Genomic DNA, 9,561 nt, shown 5'->3' on the forward strand with positions numbered 1-9,561 from the left:
GGATCAATTGGAAAACATCAAGTAGGGTTAGTAGCTAGAGGTTTTCTTCAGAAATCTTGACGAGATTACTTTGAGGTGTTTGCACCTGTAGCTAGACATGAAACAATCAGGTTGGTGATTGTTATAGCTTCTAATAGTAGTTGGCCTATGATAAATTTGGATGTTTAATATGCATTTCTAAACACTCATTTACAAGAAGAAGTTAATGTGTCACAACCTCCTGGATTTATGAAAAAGAATCAGGAACATATGATGTACAAGTTGCATAAAGCCTTGTATGGATTGAAGCAAGCTCCTAGAGCTTGGAATTTGAAGATCGATTCATTTTTCAAAAAGTATGGGTTTCAGAAATGTGAGATGGAATATGGGGTTTATGTTCAACATACTTCTGAAGGTAATATGATTCTGGTGTGTCTCTATGTTGATGACATATTGCTGACTGGAAGTTGTTCTGATGAGATAGTCAAGTTCAAGAAGATGTTGATGAATGAGTTTGAGAAGACTGATATGGGAAATATGGCATATTTTTTAGGCATGGAAATTTTGTACTTTGAGAAGGGTGTAATTTTGCATCAGTAGAAGTATGAACTTGAACTTTTGAAGAGGTATGAGTTAACAAATTACTAGTCTGCAATCACACCAACTGAAACGAATCACATGCTGGATTATGATGCAGAGGGTGATGATGTAGATTTTACAACTTTTAAACAGTTGGTTGGCTCGCTGAGATATCTATGTAATATCAAACCTGACATCTGTTATGCAGTTGGAGTGGTAAGTAGGTTAATGAACAAGCCAAAGTGGTCACATTACCAAGCTGTTGTCAGGATCCTGAGGTACATTAAAGGGACTATGAGGTATGGAGTGTTGTTATCTTATAGTGTTAAATCTGACTCTGAGCTGATATGCTATTCAGACTTTTATTAGTGTGGAGACAGAGTTTACAGAAGAAGTACTTCTGGATATTTTTTCAAATATTTAGGATGTTCCATTTCTTGGTTCTCGAAGAAGCAAATTGTTGTTGCGTTGTCAAATTGTGAAGCTGAATACATTGCAGGTGCTTTGTCTGCGTGTCAAGTTGTTTGGCTGATGAATTTGTTGCAGGATCTAAAGATCAAGGTGAGAAAGCTTGTGAAGTTGATGATTTACAAAAAATATGCCATAAGCCTTACCAAGAACTCAGTTCTACATGGGAGAAGCAAGCACATTGACACAAAGTTCTATTTTCTGAGGAATCAAGTCCTAAATAGAGTGTGATATGTTGTTTACTGTAGCACTCAAAAGCAACTTACAAATGTTCTGACGAAAGCCGTCAAGACTGAACATTTTATCAATTTGAGGAATGAAATTGGTGTTGTTGATTTTAACTCTGAATGTGAATTAATGGATGGTGTGAAATGTAATTACACATTCAAAGTGTTTGCTGTTAATTTGTTTTGGGCCTCGTGTTGGGCTTTAATTAGTTTGGTCCATTATGGATTTAGTATATATTGCATATTTTTCTTTGTAATGGTATTGAGAGTAGAATCATTCATTGTAACTATTTTTTCAATTGAGTAAAAGTTAGTTACAATTTTCTTTTTTCTCTCCCTCTTCCATCATCATCATCATCTTCTTCTTCTTCAACCTTGTGCTCTAACATGTATCTGCCCGGGCATCAATATTTATAGCCGTACTAGTATTTACCCATATTTTAAATAAAAATTAATCTATAAATTATACTTTATTATGTCATTTTAAATTTTCAAAAACATTAAAAAAAACTCAAGAATCTTATTGTTGAGATAAGAAATAAACAAAAATTTATATTAAAATTCTTATACCCGTGTCCTATTTTGCAAGTTTTTACCCTATCCGCTATGGATAATTTTTGCGGACAACCATTGGTAATGAGTAGGGGTGTACATGAGTCAGTTTGGGTTGAATTTAGCCAAAACCATGATCCAACCCATACATGATACACCACTTTAGGTGAGGTAAAATAACCATCCATAATATTATTGGGCCAGTTTGGGTAAAATCACAAAATTGTGGGTTAGATTGGGTTGGGTAGTGGGTAGCCCAATTTTTTATTTTTTCTTCCTTATATAATTATAGATTATGTGTCACATTTTTTATTAATAAATTGTCTATCCTATCACCGCTATTTATTTAAATATCAAATGGATAAATGCATGATAAAATTTATCATAAACATATTTGAAAAAACCAAAGTTACATTACGGTAATACCTAGAATTACATTAAATTCATCATAAACATATAAGAATTCTGGATGAAATGATAAGAAAAATGAGACCTCTATTTATAGGCTTCAAATCCTCCAAAAGAGAAAACCTCGTTAAATAAATTTGACCGTTACTAATCGATTGCACCAATCGGTTAGACCATTTAAAGGTAATGACTATGAGTTCCAAAATAGGTAAGAATTGATATATAATCGTTGTTAATCGGTTGGGTACATTCAAACAGCCTTAATCTTCAAAAATTTGCCAATCTAATTTATTGGCATAATCCATTAGATCCAGTTAAAATACATTTTTTGGCTTTTTGAATGTTCCCATTTCTTTCTATACAACTTCTATATATCTTTCTCAATTTATTTCTTTTCCAAGGATATTTAAAAAAGGTTTTTAGTGTGTATGTGCTTATATCCAACTACTTCTATAAAGAATGACTTTTGATTTTATAAAAGTTTTACTCACTTACTAAATTGGGATAACTTCCCTAAGCCTATGTCTAATGTATTCATTGTGCTGATACTTTGCTTGAGATCTCTTGAGGCTTTTGAAATAGTCTGTTTGTTTGCCTTTTCCTAAACAACCTTTGATGTCTGAGGCTTTATCTAAAACTTTGTTAATCCTTTATCAAACTCATGACTTGCATCTTTAACTACTTAGTGCATTGGTAGATGTCGCTACCGTGAAAATTAACAGAGTCGCCACTAACATATTTATCCTGAAAAGGAAGGGAATGCCAGCAAACCACAAAACAAAACAACGGTCTCACGACCAAAGAAGAGGGTAAGGGAGTCGGTTACGCGAGGGGAAGGTGTTAGCACCCCTCGCGCCCATCGTACTCGATGGTATCTACGCTTGGGTCTAAAACTATGGGTGTGTAAGCAAAATGCGCTAATCTGGACTAAAATGCATGCAAAATGTAGGGAAAAGAAAGAGTTATACTCGCACGGGCCCTACCCCGCTGCCTACGTATCCTTTTTGAGGAATTAGAGGTATCGTAGCTCGGCTAACTAGTTTCTATTTGTTTTGTGTTTTTTAGGTGAACGAGTTACATTCGCACTCCGCTGCTCGACCTTTGGAGACTTATGTTGGGAATGGAGCGGAAATAACAAGCTCTTAAGAAAAGAAAATCAAAGAGTTTGGTTTGTGTTTTAAAAGATGCATGAGGAAAACCTAAGCTAAGGGGGGAAAGCTTGCTACCTATGTTATCATACAAAGGGTACAAGTCTAAGCTAAACTAGCAACCTACGGGGATAAAGCGAGAACAACACACAAGAATATCACACAAACGAGTCTCTCTCGTAAAACAAACAACCTACTGGCACTGGCCAAGTAGTAGAAAAGCGGTCCCACCATAGCCAAGGGGAGCGGATCACCCGAGTCAACCAAGCATTAGACCTCGCAAAAATGATCGGGCCATAGACAAGAGGAGCGAGTCCCTCTCAGCAACCAAGCCGTCACGGATCCAAAAGGAAAACGGTGCGTGCGTACACCGAGCATCAACGTCGAGCAACGCGAGCTATAGAAAGTGCGGGTGTAATACGGTGAACTGACTTTAAATATTTAAGCAAGCAATGTTACGGTGAGCAAGAGTCGCCACCGACTTTTATTTTATCCAATTTATAGAAATGCTAATAGAACAGGAAAATACCTTTTAAAAAGATTTTGAGTTCGAGGGGTAAGTTATATAAAGGGAAGGTTTAAAGCACCCTTTGTATCCATGGTTATCCATGGGCTCTTAATTGCTTAGCTCACTTTGTTTTCAAAATGTTTGAAGTGTAGTGTGTGAATAGTAAAGACTTTGTTAAGGACTTTAGCTTGTAAATAAGCGTAGCCTTGTTTTTGAAAGTACTTGAAAATGAGTGGGAAAAAGAGTTTTGAATTTGAAAAGAGTAAGCAATCAGGAGCACCTACCCTAAGTTAGAAAAATTGTTCTTTTAGCTTTTCGGTTTGAAAAAGGCTATCCATACCATAAGAGGGTAGGAAGTCTTTTCATTGGATGTTGAAGGGTCATCGAGATATCGTTCGCCATAAAACTGTCCCTACCATGTAGAGGTAGGTAGTCTAAGGGAAGGATATAATAGTCATTTAATTTTCTTAGGCATCATGCGAGGATACCTTAGCAATGGGTACAAATCATCATTTACCGAGGCAACTTTGAGGGACAAATTTGATGATGAATGAACTGAGGGCAACATTTGCTTTAGGTATTCCGAAATCGAGGGACTTGACTATTTTCACAAATTAAGGCAACAGGCAACATTAATAAGGCAACAGTAATAAAGCAACAAGAGAGGTTACCCTAAAGTGTGTGTGTGGCACAATCACGTGGTTAAATTCAGTAATTTATCTTGTAATTAGTTATCCTAATCCAATTCAGGGTTTGCACTCCCTAAGATTATTAACCACGCAGTTATAAATAATACAAAACCTAACTATTACAAGGCCTCGGGTGGGGGATTACATGGCCAAAAACCCGTTGGTGCAGAAAGATAAAGGCAAAGAATAAAGGCAGAAAATAAGAGGGAAAAATAATTAATTTAAATATCTTGAGCCTTCACCGCTCCTTGATCAACCCTGAAAATTATGAATGAAGAAGAGAAAAGTTAGTGCATTAAAGATCGACAACCCTAATTTGTTAGGATAAATCAGGGTTAGACAACTAGGTTAAATAGAATGTGAAAAGTAAATAATTTAATATTTTAAATAACCATTAAAATTAAGAAAATCGAAGGTTCGATTAAATATAATAATTATTGAATTAATCCTAACTAATTAATTAATTGGAAGTATATACAAAAATAATAATATTTATGGTTAGAAACAAATATTTTTAATGTTATGAAAAAAATCAAGTTTTCGATTAAATAATTATCGAAAGATAATATTATTTAATTAATGAAAAAAAAACAAATTTTAGAAAAGAAGAAATTAAAGAATTAAAGAAAAGAACACAATTTAAAAATGGAAATTTAAAAAAAGAAAAGAAAGAGAATTAATTAAAACTTAGCTCTGAATCAGGCGTGGTTGGCCCTTGAGTGTATACCATGGAGCTGCGTGTTCTGTCCCTTGATCTGGAAGCGTAGGAGATCCAATGGTCAGTCCATGGTGGAGTATTGTAGTCATGTGTAGGACTGGTGCACTGGATCTGTGGGCAAGTGTAAAAAAAATAGTGAAAATTATAGCATGACGCTGGGGATTGAGCCCGCGTCCCCTTGGTCATGGGTTCTGCTCATCAGCCACTTGTGTTGCGCTGCATTTGTTGTTATTAAACCAACCGGAAAACAAAAAAAATACAAAACGCGTGTTAATAAGGAAAAGTCAAATAAATCAGAATTACAAAACGCGTAAACCAATGAGATTGAGAGAGACAACTTTGAACATTTGACCAGCCAGTATACGAAAGCCACGCGTGGTCAATCGGTCTGTGCTACTATTCATCATCTCTCTCACTGTTTTCTGCGGATTTTGCTTTGGATATATCTGCAGAATTACCTGCGGATTTTCCTTTGAATCTGAAGCTTTCATGGCACGATCTGAAACCTGCAAAATATCAAGAACAAATGCAAACAAAAGACCTTGTCCTCTTAATTCAAAGGTTGCGAGTCTATTGGAGGCATAAGTTTTCCCTAAAACCCCCTGGAAGTAGGACAACGAAGCACTCTAAGGGTCTTGCCCTAATCATGGTGTTTTACGACCTGGGCGTTAAAATTTCAAGACAAGGGTCCAAACCTTCTCTAATTATCATCAGGAAATCATTCATGGTAACAAGATTCATTAACTCACAGCGATTATTGGAAAACGAAATTAAAGAACATGAATGAATATATGAATCTTGAAGCATGCATGATAGGCATTATGGAAGTGTAAGGGCCATGTATACTTACTCAAACTTACCTCAGGAAGGAGTTAGAATGATTGTTTGTTCTTGAAAGTGGTTGGAATACGAAATCTTGATTTGCATTTTTCTTGAATTTTTGGTGACCTTGAAACCCTAATGCTCTCTCCCAAATTTTCGTCCTCCCCAATGCTGAGTGTATTGTGAATATATATAGGAGCATTTAGGTCAACAAAACTTGGCCAAATCCCATTGAATCCAATCATTGCAATTTGTTGGAAATTTGATTTGTAAAACTTACTAAATGTGTCCAATCTTAATCTTTTCTCACTAATATCTTCTTGTATGAATTTGATATCAAATCATATATATTTTGATGATTGATTTTGATTGAAACAAAAATGCAAATCAAATCTTTTATTTTTTCTCTTAATTATGTGATTTATATTGTATTTTTAATGAATTAAATTCAATAAAAAATAAAATATTAATCAATAATTCTTGGATTTGGATATTAACCTCTTTGATATCCTGAGGAACAAGATTGGATCATAAAAAGTTGGGCCCTTTTGCAAAGAAATCCATTTTGAACCACTTTTACTTCACATTTTTCTTTCAAAATTATCTAACTTTGACAAGGCATATCTCCCTCAATGTTTAAGCTATGGAAGAGTTCTAGGACTTTTTGGAAATCTCAAGATGTCCTCTACAAGCCACTTTGGAAACTTTTTTTCATTTGAGGATTTTATCTTGATGATATGGGCTTTGACAAAAAACTGCTTTTGATTGTCTTTCAAAAAGGACCTATAATCTTTTGATCCATATCTCTCAATTGAAGCATTTTTAGACTTGGCTTGTGAGAGATAATTTTGTAGGGAATTCAATTTCCTTCAACATGAGCTGTGTATGGGAAATTTCTAATGTTCCATGTGAAAGTTATGGCTGGTCAAAGTTTAGTTGACTTTAGGTCAAGAAACCCTAATTTAGAAACTTCAAGTTTTGTTGATTTCTGAACTTTCCTTGATGAATCATGATCAATCCTTGATCAAATGATGAATGATACTTCAAAATGAGGATGTTGACCAAAAATCAGGAATTTTGACTGTACTTTGACCATAGTTGACTTGTAGGTCAAATCAGTCGACTATTGACCACTTGAGCTGTTTTGTGAATCAAAGCTTGAAATATGGTGGGCAAATTTTGGGGTATGACAGCGGGGGTTCGATTTCATGGACCCTTTTCCTGACATTCTCGATAACAGGATCTTGTGCTAGTTCAGAAGCAAGCAACGCGTAGCGTGCGCTTACTAAACGGACTCGATGAGACTAGGCGGGGGTTGATTGCTAACCCTTTCCGCATGCCTTCCATGAGGACTTAATGGAGTGCCTTTAAAAGTCTTATTACACCGTGACTCCCTGCCGCAAAGCACAAATATAAACACACCAATAAAAATAGAGCCTTTTTCGAGGGCTTGGCCAGATGAATGTCTAAGTCCTACTTCTCATGTTATAGGATGATGCGAAAAAGCGGTAAAGTGCGAGAAAAGATAAAATGAAACGAGATCAATACCAAACGGATTATGATCTATGAATTGCTGCAAACAGTAATAAAGAAAACCAGAGATCCCGCGAGCGAGCTAGCAAAAGCAACAGGCAAACAATCAGCACACCGATTAGACTCGTAGTCAACAAGAATCGGCACCGTGAAAATAAATCACGCGCCGATATGTGCGTCGAGCACAAACTTACTATACACCTGTAAGGAAACATGAAATCGAGACAATACAGATAAAAGAGTGACGTGCGTGTCTCATGATCGAGAACACGAATCGGGAAGAGATAATGCTGTGTCCCGCAAGTAAAGCGGAACACGAGAGAATAAGCATCAATCGGGACCTACCTTCAGAATGCCTTGCATACTAGCACACAAGTTAGAGATAACAAAAACCGCAATCGGAATTGCGTTGGTGCTTTACACCGAAAATGGATAACGAAATGAGAAATTTGACATTAACACACTTTTTAAACATTAAATCGAACGAAAGTAAGATAACAACCAGAAATAGCACTCAAATGTTAATCAAATATGTACACAAGTATTATGGAAACCAAAGAAAATAATTACATGTCAAAAGGTACACCGAAACGGTAAAATCGGATAAAAACGAAGCTTGTCGGAATTAAACCAAAATTTCATGGTAAGCTAAATACGTGCCAAAGAACACAAATATGCGGTCGGAATCTATAAAATCGGCCCGGAAGAACGACTTTTGGAACAGGGGCAGTAGCAAAAACGGTTAAAAAAGTCGTCCGAAACCGAAAATAAAATGTACAAACAGCTCCGAAAACATTATTACGTATGAAAAACATTATTCACTTGCTCAAAAACTCTTCCTAAATCAAAAGTTATGGCAAAATAGAACGAAGCTGACACGACGCGCACACAAAGCATAAACTGAGCAAAACACGATGAAAACACAAAACAGAAAAATGCAGCGGCTCAAACATCATTTATTAGCATCCAAACATGTCATGTAAACACTTAGAATCAAGCAACCATCAAATGCAACAAGTTTCATGTCAAATATGCAACAAAATACCAATTTTCATGAGTTGAAACTAGTGAAATGCAACACCATTGATGTCAAATGAAAATTCTGCATAATATCAATGTCATGACAGTCCCAAATAAGCCAAAGAAACACTCTTAGACACAAGCGGAAGACTCATGGAATTTGCACAAGGTAGCATATAATTGGCAAGTAGAAAAGTAACATGGAAACATGATTTTCAAACACCAACACACTTGCATTACCATAGTTCTCATTCACATTAGAATGCCAAAAACATTAATAAAATCACATAAACTTCCAGCACTATTCACATCATTGAAATGACATTAGAAACTCATAAAATCAACACTAAACTATAAACAAATGTCAACAATTAACAACCACAACAATGCCTTTCAATCTTTCATCAATTATAGTAAAAAAACAACTCTCACACTCATTTTAACAAACATGTTATGTGCCAATTTTAAATTCATGAACAAACTCAACATATCATCAACATACACCATCGCTATTTTTGTAAATTGAATCAAGTAAGCATTAAATCATCTTCCATTCAATTATCATCCATCAATTAACATCAATATCATCAACAATCAATTTTCATATTCAAGTAGCATATTAATTCACATTAACAAGCAACAAATACTAACATCAAACAAGAATTGAAGTGAATTACCAAGAATCAAATGAAGAGATCAAGATCGGATGAACACGAACATGAACGCGATTCCGAGAGATCTAGGGAGGGAGTGACGCGCACAAGAGTGTGGAGAGAGACAGAGAGGTCTTCGAACTTCAATTGATGATCAATGAGGGAATAAGATCTTCATCCTTGTCTTGATCTTGATGTGTTCTTGAGACTTGATGAAGATTGTTGGAGATTTTGAGTAATTTGGTGGTTTTCATTCA

Source organism: Vicia villosa, linkage group LG7, assembly GCF_029867415.1.
Source record: "Vicia villosa cultivar HV-30 ecotype Madison, WI linkage group LG7, Vvil1.0, whole genome shotgun sequence".
Classification (NCBI taxonomy): domain Eukaryota; kingdom Viridiplantae; phylum Streptophyta; class Magnoliopsida; order Fabales; family Fabaceae; genus Vicia; species Vicia villosa.